Source organism: Crocodylus siamensis, chromosome 4 (genome assembly GCF_052110815.1).
Source record: "Crocodylus siamensis isolate JL-2025a chromosome 4, ASM5211081v1, whole genome shotgun sequence".
Lineage (NCBI taxonomy): Eukaryota > Metazoa > Chordata > Crocodylia > Crocodylidae > Crocodylus > Crocodylus siamensis.
Window position 1 is genome coordinate 126,692,537 of NC_143398.1, and position 13,278 is coordinate 126,705,814.

The following is a 13,278-nucleotide window of genomic DNA, read 5'->3' on the forward strand; positions in this document are numbered from 1 at the left end:
CAGGGGCAGGCAAAATACAGTCCGCAGGCTGCATCCAGCCTGCATGGCCATTTTACCCAGCCCGTGGGGCCCCTAAAAAATTTAGAAAATTAACATTTATTTTCCCTTGGTTCCTGTCAAAAATGCATAGCATGGTGCCAGCCACATGGCAGGGGAAGGGCCACTCCCCCCTTCCCCCACACTCAGCTTTTCCCCAGGCTCCTTCCCAGTGTGGGGAAAAGTGGCCCCTCCTGTGCCCAGTGCCCCAGGCTGCAGGTGTTCACAGCCCACGTGGGGCTGCCTGTGCCTGCTCCAGACAGCCCCACACAGGCTGCGAGCAGCTGTGGCACGGGGCACTGGGTGGGCAAAGGGACACTTCCCCCTCCCCCCCCCCCAACCGCGCTCAGCACCACCTTCTAACCCAGCCCCACTGCCAGCCTGGGCCCCTGCACCAGCTCTGGACTTGTCCATCAGGGCTGCACATGGTGACAGCAGCTGCAGCTCCCCCACTTCCCACACCAGGCAGTGTTTGCCACTACCGCCTCTGGGCTGCCCAGCATGTAAGCTCTGGGTGGCCAGCAGCAGCCAATGCTGCCTGGAGCAGTAAGTGGGGGGGAGCTGCAGCTGCTACCGCCGACGGGCAAGCCCGGAGCCAGCTCGGAGTCCAGGCTGGCAGCGGGGCCGGGCTACAAGCTGGTGCTGCATATGGGAAAAAGGGGCTCCTTGCGTGGGCTGCCAGTGGGGCAAGCGAGGGGCCACTTTTCCGTGTTCAGCACCAGCTTCTTCTCTTCCAGCAAGCAGGCAGTTCGGGCTGTGCACTGCCCCCTGCCTGTACCGTAGGACAGCAGGAGCGCGGGGGCCCGGCCGGCAGGGGCTCTATGGAGCCAAGCCAGCTCCTCCCCGCCCCCCCCCCCCCCCCAGTGCAGCCCAGCCCAGCTCCACAGACCCCTGCCAGCCTGTACCCCACTTTGGGCCCCACCGGTGCTGGCCCTGGGATATTGGTCCCAAGATGGTAACCAGGGGCACCTGTCAAGGGGTGGGGCTACCCATGCACCCCTCGACAGCCTGCCAAAACTGGGTAAGCAGCCCTCTGTCCAAAATAATTGCCCATCCCCGTTATAAGCTATTGAGCCTGTAAGTTTTTTCTTCTCTCTTCAGATATTTTATTGATTGCAAATGCCAGGTAACTATATTCAAAGAAAATGTATAGCAGTACTGCCACATGGTGGAAAGCTACACATAACAACCCCTCTCAACAATGTTTAAGGCCACTAAACATTTTGCAACGGAAAGATCTTGAGAAAAAACATGCTACCCTCAAAACTGAACATTTAAAATTTGAAGAATCTAAACCCAGGAGCAGAAATTTAAAAATGTATACGTTTACAAAGGTTTCTTATGGAAAAAAAAACACCTCCATGTCAAGTGTTAGAACAAAAAGTACAGTTGCATGGAAAGACATACTTGATCTGACACATTTAAAAGGTGCAGAGTTTTTACCTATTTTCCCAAAACATTATTTGGAAAAGTAGGGTAAAAGCACTTATGTAGTATAAACCAGTTTGATTTTTTTCCCTTTCAAAAGTTCCAATATCTTAACTGGAGTTGATTTTACATAGTTTCCATAAAGCTTTACCTTCCCATATATAAAAACTTAACTTTTTAAATAAATCTGTAAGATTTATTTTCTTGAAGTTTTTACCAAAATTAACACATGCCTACACAGACATGAAAACAGCCTCCGTCTGCAAGATGTAAAAATATAGGCAGGTGCAACAGTGTGACGAAATATAGAGTAATATAGAATATGTACACACCAACTATTCCCAAATGCCTCAAAACCAAAGTTTGAAGGTACCAAGGCAGAGTGTAGTCCGTGATAAAAAAAAACAATTAATTCTCTCACAACTGAAACTCGGGGACTTCACTCATGACAAAGGCATTTTGATAGGTTTTATGACACTACTACAGGTAAATGGTCTGCTACTTAACAGAAATATGATGTTTGGTATTGTATAAAACAATTTCAAAAACAATTCATGCCTTTATTATGAATAAATTTGTAACTCTCACTCCCTCTGGAGTAAAGCTGAAAGAAGGGAATGCATAATACCTGTTCCTCAAGCATGACTCCTTCTGTCATTGAAGATGACTGGGAGCAGCTTAAAGCATAAGCAAGTAAGGGGGAGAGGTTTTCTGCACCTTGTTGTGGATGTGGGTTAGGTAGCATGCCTGGTTGAGCTGGAGTCTGGGGCAGGGAAGGTGCCTGGAGGCAGCTATCATTTAAAAACAAACAAACAGTCTGGGGAGCAGGGGGCTAAGTCTTAACTTTATGCCTGAGATCATTGCTTTTTATTTGTTGACATTTATGTATAACAATTGTAGGGAAAAATATGCCAAGAAATAGAGGAACTTCAAGTCCCAGTGTATTTTAAATATTCTACCCCATATGTTGAGTAGCAGAAGCCTTCAAATATGTTAATATACTATATTTTATGGACATTTTATGCACTCTCTTCTCCTTCTCTACCCATCTCATAAAACCCAGAGGCCATTTTTTTCTGGGTTAGCTATGACCACTAAAGTTAAAAAAAACAGACATCTTTTGTAAAACTATGGGGACAACAGGGACTGTTTTACTATTACTGTAGAACTAAATGTACCATTGTTAAATGTTATTTTTTCCAGATATGGGAAAGATTTCACAGAGCCACCCACATATTTTAAGTGTTGTTGAAGGGGGAGGAAAAACCCCACCTTGTCTTCTAATGGTTCCTAGTTTGCAGTTCTCTTCCATTCCACCAAGCAGACTGTTTTCATTTACACGCCATTAAACACAGGCTTTTTTTTTTTTTTTTTAATCCATTAACTTAGACAATATCTGCCTCTTTCTTAGACCTGAGGATGGGCACTGTATGACCAAAAGTTTGTCTAATCTCTTTCCCAACTATGCTGGTGATGCAATAAAAGATTAGTCCATGAACGTTTGATGACACTAAAGATACAGATGGTATTAATAGCTTTAAAAAAAGGACTAGTTTTCATTTAATTAGAATTCCCCTAAAAATGTGATTAGGAGTCATCTTAAATCAGTGGTTCTCAGCCTTTTTTATACCAGCAATGCCATAGCAAGGTGGGGGGTGAGTGGGGCAACCTCCCCAGGTGCCAAAGCAAAGGGGCGCCAACAGGTGCCGCCTAGCTGGGGCAGGGCATGGGACAGAGCTGTAAGCGGTTCGGTGGGAGGGGGGGAGGGAAGGGGGCATAGGGATGGGGGGTGGCTCCTGCTGCTGTGTGCACTTCCAGGCAAGCATAGGGGAGCATGTGCCCCATGGACCCATGCATGGGGTAAGGGCAGGGTGCTGCTGCGGCTGTTGCCCCAGGCATCAAACTTTGTTGCTACAGTATTGTGTACCAGGGCCATTTGTGAACATCAATGGCCAGTCCCGACCCAGTGCCCCTCACTCCTGACCCAGTGCCCCCTTCCCCAGCGTGTGGGGCAGGGGGTGGGTGTTTGGGGGCATGAGGCAGCCCCTTTCAGGCTGGAACTCTGCCAGCCTGCAAAGGAAAAGCCATCATTTCTCATGTTTTTCTCCTTTAAAGGAAAATCCATTTTTAAAGTTCGTTTGCGACCCTTTCATATATTCTTGTGACCCACTTTTGGGCTGAAACCCACAGGTTGAGAAAAGCTGGCCTAAATGACAGCAACATCCTTGGATAAAACTCTTTCCCCCATAGATACTCACTTTAAAATTTGTCAGTGGCAAGTACAAGTGTAACTATTCAGCTACCATTGCTCCCATATACACGTAGGTCCAGGCACAAGGAACTGGGGGCAAAATTTATTTTCCAAAAAGATGTTAACTTGTAATTGCAAGATGTCCCAACTGATTCATCACTTTACAAGAACAATATGAAGTAAATGGACAAAAGAATCTTGCAAGGCGATTAGCCACTTGGGTTACATCACTCATGATTTCTTTGTAACGCTGGCTAGGACATTTTGAGTCAGGGACCAGAATCCAGCTCACTCAACTGCATGAGATGGAATAGAGGAAACTCTGTGCGATTACCACTTATTCATTCAGTGTAGCTACCCGTGATAAAAGTTAGCACACAGACCATGAAGGCTGCTTCTGCTGTGGCAATTTAGATTTCCACACAATCTGACCCACATGGAAGAAAGATACAAGATCTACAATGAAGGTAAAGATTTTCCTACAGTTTGTAAAATGCAAATTAAAAAAATCTAAGAGAACACATTAAATTAAAACACAAGCTAATACCAAATCAATGCTACCTCAACCTTAAAGCAATTATTTATCATCCTTCTTAATTCCCATATAAGCATAGATAGAAGTGCTTTGTGACATCATCCAAGCACATCAAATAATACGATGAGATTTTCCTTGTTAGCCTTTTTTCAGATAATTGTTATTATTTCTGTGCTGCTTACAAACAGCTAAGTACTTCTGACTACTTGGCATGCCAACCCATTGAAAAATATTTACTTTCAACCAAACACAGCTCTCTCAAAAAGAGGTTTTTAAACATTTCCAAAACAAATGCAAATGCTTGATTAGCTAGCTGTATTTTTTAAGATCATTTTATCCCCTAAAATAAAAGTCACCATTTTCAGTCAACTTCAATTTGTCAAATTTCCAGATTATTAGGTAGAATCAGAGGTCAAATATAAAGGAGCAGCAAAACAATACCAAGTGGAAAAATACTGGTGACTGCATCACCGTGAAGTCAACTTAGCAATTAAAGCATATGTGCTATCCTAATGTAACAGGATAAGGTAGAATGGTCCGGTGTTGTTCTAAAAGGTGTTCAGACAGGGTGATAAAACTGCTTCTGAACCATAATTATATACGCATTTTTTATAATTAAAGTGTTTATTCTCATTTCCAAGACACTATCAAAACTATCCTAGAGTCTAACATCCTGATAAACAAACCCTTTTATCATAAGCATCCAACCTTTCTAGATCTGATCATGCAAAGAGAGAGGGCTTTTTAAAAAAAATACTACTTTACTGTATTTCCCTCTACTGTCAAAATTAAAAAACAACCAAACAAAATCCTGTACTAATGGTGGAGAGACAATTTACCTTCAGTAAGAGAGATCAAACATTATGATGTTACAACAGGAATGAGTAAGTTGACAAAACATGTGGAAAACGGGGAAAAGCTGCAACGAAAATATTTTCTGAGTAGGTGGAAAACTACAGGATACAGAGAACTATCCTTTTTCCATAAAAGCATGAAAATAATGATAATCATTCAAGAAATTCTGATGACTTAAGATTTTTCCATGTCAGATACTATGCTGTGAGAAAGTATAAACAAGTGTATTCAGGGAAACATTATGAAGTCATAGCAACAACTAGCACAGAAAAAATACCAGTTGTAGAGAACTATTTAAATATAAACTGGACACTGAAATACCAGTGTTAAGCTAGTGAGTCACACTGTCCTCATGAAATACAGTTATTAGAACAGCCAGTCCCTTAGCACATTTGTCTTCAAGGTTTGGTTTTCCCACCCACCCCCTAAATGAATTTGAAGAGTTTGCACAGGAGGGGTCTGAGATTTGTCTTGCATGCTGTTAAAGTACAAAATTAAGAGAAATGTTGATGGAACATAAATTAGTCATGAATTATCTATCTAGATCATTGGTTCTCAACCTTTTCAGAATCAAGGAACCCCTTGCTGGACTTGAGGCAACTCACAAAAAAATGCTAGTTCTTAGTTTTCACTTGTTTTTTGACTACCAAAAAATAGAGTGATTCTTCTGTTGCAAAGAACACAGCAGGTCAGAAAGGAATCTATAGTGTTAAAACCTTTGGTTTTAACCTATACTGTGAAACCTTTGGTTTTATTTTGAGAGTCATGTTTGCATACCTAACACTGTGCAACACCCCACAATACCCTTTGAAAAGAAGTCAAAGCCCCACAAGGTGCCACTGATCTAGATTAATAAAAGGAAAACAATAGCTTTTACATAGATTTTCATTCATTTTATCAATTGTACTCAAATGCCACATCCAAGGAATCAGCCAGCTAGAAAAAGAAGTTGTGATTTTGTTTTCAAAGTTTGAAATAGAAGTTCTCTACTAATCAAACGGTTGTGACTTCCGAGCCCAGCCTTAAGTCACCAGTTTTTCTAGCACATCTCCAACAAGCAGAAACAAAAATTGTCATTCCTCAGGTTACCAACTATTCCCAACTTCATGAGATGTGAGAAAATAAGAAAATTATGACACAAACAATTCTTAATTTAAAAAAGGTAGAGATGACTCTTAGCCGCTGCACAGTTACACAGGCAGAACCAGAATAGCAAGAATATTTTCTTAGCCAGCTACACTGAAGAGCAGGGGTGGGCAAAATACAGCGCCCGAGGGCATTCTATCTGGTCCACGGGGCCCCTAAAAATGTTTGTAAACTACTATTTCTCTGTCTTTGGTTCCTGTCAAAAATGACAGGAACCAGGGGCAGTAGGACCCAGGGGAAGCCTGGTGGGCTCCCCCAACAGCAAGGCCTTCCTGGCCCTGCCCCCCAGCTGGAAGCCAAAGCAAGGAAGGAGCTGGTGCAGAGCACAGAGAAAAGCAGCCCCACACCTGCCGCATGGCCAGCGCACCCTGCTGCAGCCCACACGGGACTGCCTTGAGCAGGCACAGGCAGCCCCATGCGGACTGTGAGTGGCTGCAGCACAGGGCACTGACCACAGGGCGGGCAAGGGGCCACTTTCCCCCCCCACACTCAGCACAACCCTGTAACCCACCCCCACTGCCAGCCTGAGCCCCGTGCCAGCTCCGTCGGGGCTGCACATGACAGCAGCAGCTGCGGCTCCCCCACTTGCCGTGCTGCACAGTGTTGGCTGCTGCTGCCCACACGTAGCTTGCACACTGGACAGCCCAGGGGCGGCGGGGGCCGCAGCTCCTGCTGCCATGCGCAACCCCGACGGGCGAGCCCAGAGCTGGTGCAGAACCTAGACTGGCAGCAGGGGCGGATTACAAGGTAGTGCTGAGCATGGGGGGGGGGGGGGGGGGGGGGGGAGCCTTTCACCCACCCTGTGGCTGGTGCCCTGCACTGCAGCTAATTGCAGCCTGCATGGGGCTGCCTGTGCCTGCTCAAAACAAAAATGAGGGCAGGGGGTTCATGGCAGAATGCCCTGCTTGTGCCCCTTCCCCCCCCCCAGCCCTGCACCTCCCACCCAAAGCCCCTTCCCCCCAGCCTGCTCATGACATATGCCCCCCATTCCAGGCTCTGTAGCTGTCAGCAGCTACCTAGAACCTGGGCCAGCTGCAAACATCTGCTGCTTCTCCACTCCGGCCCCTGTCTGTGCCTGCTCAGGACAGCCCCATGCAGGCTACAAGTGGCTGCAGCAGGGAGAGCCAGCCACTGAGTGGGGGAAGGACCACTTCTCCCTGCACTAAGCACCAGATTGTTCCCTGCTGTGGAGCAGGGGATTAGGGCTGTGAGCTGCCCCCCACCTGTACTGCAGGGCTGGTGGGTGGGCACTTGGGAGTGAGCAGGTGCACAGGGCCCACACCAGTGTCCTGGGGCCAGTGCCAGCATGGCCCAGAGCACAGCAGCAGGAATACACGGTCCTGGCCAGCAGGGGCTCTGTGGAGCTGGACCAGCTCCCCCTTCTCCCTGCTGGTGCAGCCTAACCTGGCTCCGCAGACCCCCGCCAGCCTTCACCCTGCTCTGGGCCCCACTAGCACTGGCCCTGAGACATTGGTCCCATGATGGTAACGAGGGAGCGGGGCACCTGTCAAGATCTGGATCTACCCAAAACTGGGTAAGTGGCCCTCCGCCCAAAATAACTGCCCACCCCTGCTGAAGAGCTTGCCAGGTAAAAGAGCTCCTGTAAAAAAAAAAAAAAAACTCATCTCCTATGGACTGGAAACTTGTTAATGAATTTATATAGGCAGTTTATAACCTGCTGTTTCCTATGGCAAAAATAAATTTAAGAAACCAAACATATTTAAGCAAATACTCTGAAAGAAGAGGGTCAGGATCTGTTTATGGAGCAACTCAAAGTTTTAACAATGAAAATAAATTTATTCTCCATCTTCCAGATTAACAAATCCATAATTCAGTGGATTTTTGTTTTTAAAAAATAACAATGGGCTTTCAGGGAAATTTCAAGATGTAGTTTTTAATAGGGGTGCACCAATAAAAATTTTTGGGGGCTATACCAATGGCTGATTATTAACCAGATATATTGGCTGATACCTACCTGATTGCCAATATGCAGCCTGGAGGCTTGGAGAGCAGGGTCCAGCCAGTAAGTCTGTATGGGGGAAAGAGCGGGGGGGGAAAGGGGAGATCAAGGTCCCCATGGTGAGGGAAGCCGCAGGCAGGTCATTTGGGGGGCAGCTCCTTGTCACTGTGCACACCCCTGGAGGGGGCATGAGCCCCCTGAATTTGTGTGCGGGGCAGGGATGGGCCACCTGCTGTGGGCTCAGGGACAGAAGTTGCACCAGCCTCACCCCAGGGGGGTGCTAGGCTGAGGCTGTGCTAGAGGTGGGCAGGGGTGGGGCAGGCGGCAGTGGCACAGGGAGGGGGGGCTACGGTGAATTTTGGGGGCTACAGCCCACTCCATAGCCCCCCTCCTCGTGCTACCACCCCCCGCCCCAACTGCAGCCCCAGCCCAGCTCCCCCGCCAGGAAAAAGCCTGTACAGCCCCTGGCCTCGAGCCTGCAACAGGCAGCCACCCTTGCCCCAAGCACAAATCTGGGGGTACATGCCTCCCATGCAGATGCATGCACTGGCAAGAAGCCACCTCTCCCTCCCTGCCCCCCCTTGGACAAGCCACCTGCACCCCACCCAGGTAGCACCTGCCCCACACCCTCCCTCACTGTCAGGGCCTCAATCTGTTCTCCTTCCCTCAACCCACAAGGACTTACTGGCTGGACACTCCTCTGCAGGCAAATGGCATTTATCAGTGACATTATTAGCTTCACCACCCAAAAAAAGCCAATGGTCAATCATGTCAATTTTCCTTTTATCGGTGCCAATCCAATGTGGGCCAATATACAGTTAATTAATTAATAATACTGCAAGACTACAGCATGAGGCACTGGCACATGAAAAAAAATATCATTGTGGTAGTGAACCTTTGGGTGCCTGCCACTTTAAGGGCAGAGTCAGGCAGCCAGCAGGTGCCTGATGGCGGCAGCCATTTTGAGAACCAGGTATATAAAGGCTGAAGCATGCTGCTTGCAGCCCAAGCAGAAATATCACCTGGCTGAGCTGCAGCAGACACACTAGGAGACAAGGGCAAGAGCTTATGGGGATGGCTAGACGGCTCTTGGTCCTGGGCATAACCTAAAACTGCACCCTGCTGGGGATGGGTTGCCTAATGGGGCTGTTCATGGCAGAACAGTCCCCCAGAAGTGCCAGGCCAATTACCACCCAATGTCTTAATAAACCCAGCTCCCACAACCAGGTGTGTAACCCCACAGTAGGGCCCAAGAAGGTGGACCCATGTAAGAGATTGTGGGCTAGTTGCTCAGAAGCCTGACTTGAGGCATCCTTGACTGGTCAATGCTGGGGCCAGGACCAGAAGGGTCAAAAGGACCAGAGGCGCCCAGAGCTGGGGACTTGGGGTTCTGACTGGCCTTTTGGTGAGACCAGGGCCCGTGTGGTCAAAGGTCCGGGAGGAGTGGGGAGGAGAGGGGACACAAGTAAAGGGAGCTTGGCAGCCCAAAATGTGGGCGGAATAGGCCACCTGATTAGGAGGGAACTAGTTGGGGTCCAGACTAGTGTGTTATGGGGCCCAGTGTAGGGCTGGAGATGTTAAGAACTTAGATGCCATCTGCAAGGCATGGGCGGCAGTGTAGGAGTGGTTTTGGAGCACAGATAACACCATCTGGCATTGAGATACAAAATGGGTAGCTACCTGCCTGGATAATAGCTCAATCATTTTCCATCAAGGTGTGGCAGGTGAGTGAGGAGGATGGTTAGCCTAGAAACAGGTGGGCAGGCCAACTCCTAACCAGCCAGGAAGCCTCCCTGTTACAGGGGTATCTATTGATAGTCAAAGGGTTGTAAAGCTTTGGGAAGGTACAACTGGACGTTGAGGTAGCCTCTCGGTCAATATAATCATGTGGTGAGCAAAAAAAACAACAAAACCCAACCCCCCCCCCGCCAAAAAACCCCCCCAAAACAAACCTTGAGAGGAGGCTGGTGCTACTGTTCTCAGCAAGTGGACTTTGCTGTTGTTTCCTGAACAGTAATTTATAGGTTATGTGGCTGTAAGCACATGATGGGCAAAATGTGGCCTGCAGGCTGGATGCGGCCCGCCAGGCCATTCCATCTGGCCTGTAACACCCCTAAAAAAAAAAAAAAACCTTAGAAAATTAATATGCATCTGCCCCTGATTGCCTGTCACGTGGCCCTCAATGCCTTGCCAAAACTCAGTAAGCAGCCCTCCACCCAAAATAATTGCCTGTCCCTGATGTAGTATCTCAAGCATCTTTAAGTTTATATGATATAATAAATTAGAGCAGTGGACCTGAAAAAAGTCTTCATGCAGTGAAAGGAGACCTAAAGAATTCTATTAATATAAAGTGCAGTAATTCAGCATTTCTCTTGAGCACAATAATTTGACAAAAGAAACATACAAATAATTACCCACCCCTGGGCAGAGAGAACAAAGATCAAGGGAACCTAACCTTTGCTCCCCTTCCCCTTGCCCCCATCTCCCCCTGAGTCCCCAGCACACAGTTGAGTTGGGCAGGAGCCAAGGGTGGTGCACTGGAATACAGCGTGGCACTGGGCCAGAGGCTTGGGGCAGGGGGCAGAGAGAAGGGGAACTTAATCTTTGTTCTCCCTACCCTTTTTTCTCTGCTCAAGGGTGGACTATTATTTGGGCTAAAGGACCACCTAGGGAGTTTGGTGAGCTGCTGTGAGGGGAGAAAGGGTGCTGACCCAGTCTGCGACAATTCATTTAAACTCCCTAAATGGCCCTCTGACCAAAATAATTGCCGATCCCTGACTTAGCCAGTAAGCTATGATGCCTCTTTCCTTAGATGAATGGAGGTTTTCATCGGAGCACAATATTCTGGTGCTGCTTTCCACTATAACATCCTCTCATCCCCATTCCACTGGGGAAGGGCACTGAATCGCTACTGTTTTAATCATAGAGTTGTTTACCCACAGAAAGGTAACCGAGTCCTTGGCATACTTGTTAGAAAGCTGCACAGGGCAACGCAGAGTTTATTTCCTCTCCTATACTGTTTACATTTTTTGTGTAGTAAATTCAACTCATCTGAATCCCCCCATGCCTTGAGTCCAGCCTTAGATTAGATGAAAGCACTACCATGTCCAGCTTAGCTGCAGGAAGTCCCTTCCTGAAACAAAGAATGCTAAATCATTATTTAGAGAGTTAAGTTGGCCCCTCCTGGTAATACCAACTAAGGTGCGAGAAACCAAGGAAGGACACAAGAAACAACTAAGGAGATCTACCATGCACTTGGCGCAGCTGCAGTGTGTCTACACAACACAAATAAACCCAATGACATTCAAAGATTAATGGTAATATCCCAAGAATATACTGATCATCCTGAAAAGATCATAGTATCATAGATGTTTGGGTCAGAAGGGACCTCAGCAGATCAAAGATGCTCACTTGCTCAAGACAGGGAGAAGTAAAAATCCTGTGAGGTGGTGATGATATTCCTCTGCTATTGAGTCATCTTCCAAAACCTGATCTGTCCTTCCAGTATTTTGCTAGTCTTACTTAAATGTACCTTATTTCTGGTATTTTCTATTGCAACTGTTTGATTTTTTCCAACCATAGCATTCTCTTATAGTAGCCTTGTATATACTGCAATTAAACATTAATAATTCATTCAAAATATTAGTATTACAGAAGAAGACTGGAAAAGGATGCTGCATTTGATTTACAGTCAGACAGTTATCAGCACATCTGAAAAGACTGAGAATGATTCTTCCATTCACAGTGTACATAAATCAATAGTTTCAATACTGTTAATTAGGCCTGTGCGAAGCAATTAGTATTCATTTCGGATTTGGATCCGACCATATCAGGGGGACAGTGATGAATTCAGCAATTTGAATCGCTGTCCTGAATCTATTTGGCCAAATCACGCAGGCCCCATCCCCCACTCGCTCTCAATGGCAGCCCTGCTCACCCCAGCTACCGGCTCTTTGAAAGAAAAAAAAAAAAGCCGCCACTCAGTGGTTCCTGCCTGGCCGGGGGGCGGGGGGGGGGATCCCTGCTGCCCCCCACCATATGAGGGGCTCAGCCACAAGCCCCCCAACCCCTGCCCACTCTCCCAGTCCCCCCATGGCTGCCCCGCCTGCCCCAGCTCTCAGCCCTTTAAAAAAAAAAAAACAGCCCAACCAAAAAACCCTAGACTCACCAGCTCCTTCCCAGTGTGTGTGTGGGCAGAATTTCCACTGCCCCCTGCTACTCTGCACTGCATGGGGGGCTCTATCAGGATCCCCTAGAAGCCCTGAGGCCACTGCAGCAGCCAGTGACTCAGGGCTTTTAAAAAAAAAAGGGCCCAGTGCTGGTGTAGTCGGGGCAGCCATGGGGGTGGGGCTAGGAGAGTGGGCAGGGAGCTCATGGAAGAGTCCCCCCATGTGGCATGGGGACCACCCCCCTGCCTGGCAGCACCCAGTGAGTGGGGGCTTTTTTTTTTTAAAAAACTGGGAGCTGGGTCTGGGCAGAGCAGCCATGGGGGAGGGTGGCTGGTGGAGCAGGCAGGGGATGGGGCCTGCCAGGGGTCCCCCCATGGTCCCCTCCCTCCTCCTCCAGCCCTCCCCCACATCCCCTACTTACTAGCCCACCCCCACATCCCCTACTTACTAGCGTGGAATCCGGGTCCAGCTCTCTGTAGCATCGAGCAGGGACTGCCCAAATCTCTGAAGCTCTCTGAATCTTTCCTGAATCAATTCAGAGAGCTTCAGATTCAAACCTTTTAATTGGGCCCAATTTGATTCAGATTCGGCCGTCAAATCTCCAAATCAAATCAGGACCTGAAGCTTCGCACAGCCCTACTGTTAATTATATTTTACTTGCTATTTACCATGCATAAAAAAGCCTTTATGTATTAGAACTGCACAGTTGTCAGACTAAATGATCCAGACATATTTACATTGCATGACTGAAGTTTTAAGCTGTCAAAGATCTAATCCACAATAGAGGGCATGGTGTGTACTGGATAATGCATGCAAATAAATGCTTTAACTCTTATGCCTTATTAAATACTAATAAAAATCATTATAAAGGACAGGACATAATGAAAATTGTCATGCA

At 47.3% G+C, this 13,278-nt stretch overlaps 1 protein-coding gene across 4 annotated transcripts in view; it reads right to left on the minus strand.

Moving 5' to 3' along the window:
• The window catches only part of PACSIN2 (protein kinase C and casein kinase substrate in neurons 2), a 99,793-nt gene that overhangs the window by 45,691 nt on the left and 40,824 nt on the right, over nucleotides 1-13,278 (minus strand). The window contains exon 2 of one of the 4 annotated variants that reach the window (XM_090043723.1): nucleotides 10,164-10,324. The exons of the other annotated variants lie outside the window; for them this stretch is intronic. The gene's annotated coding sequence lies outside the window, so the exon portion shown is untranslated. The remainder of the gene's footprint in view (nucleotides 1-10,163; nucleotides 10,325-13,278) is intronic. 4 annotated transcript variants of the gene reach the window in all.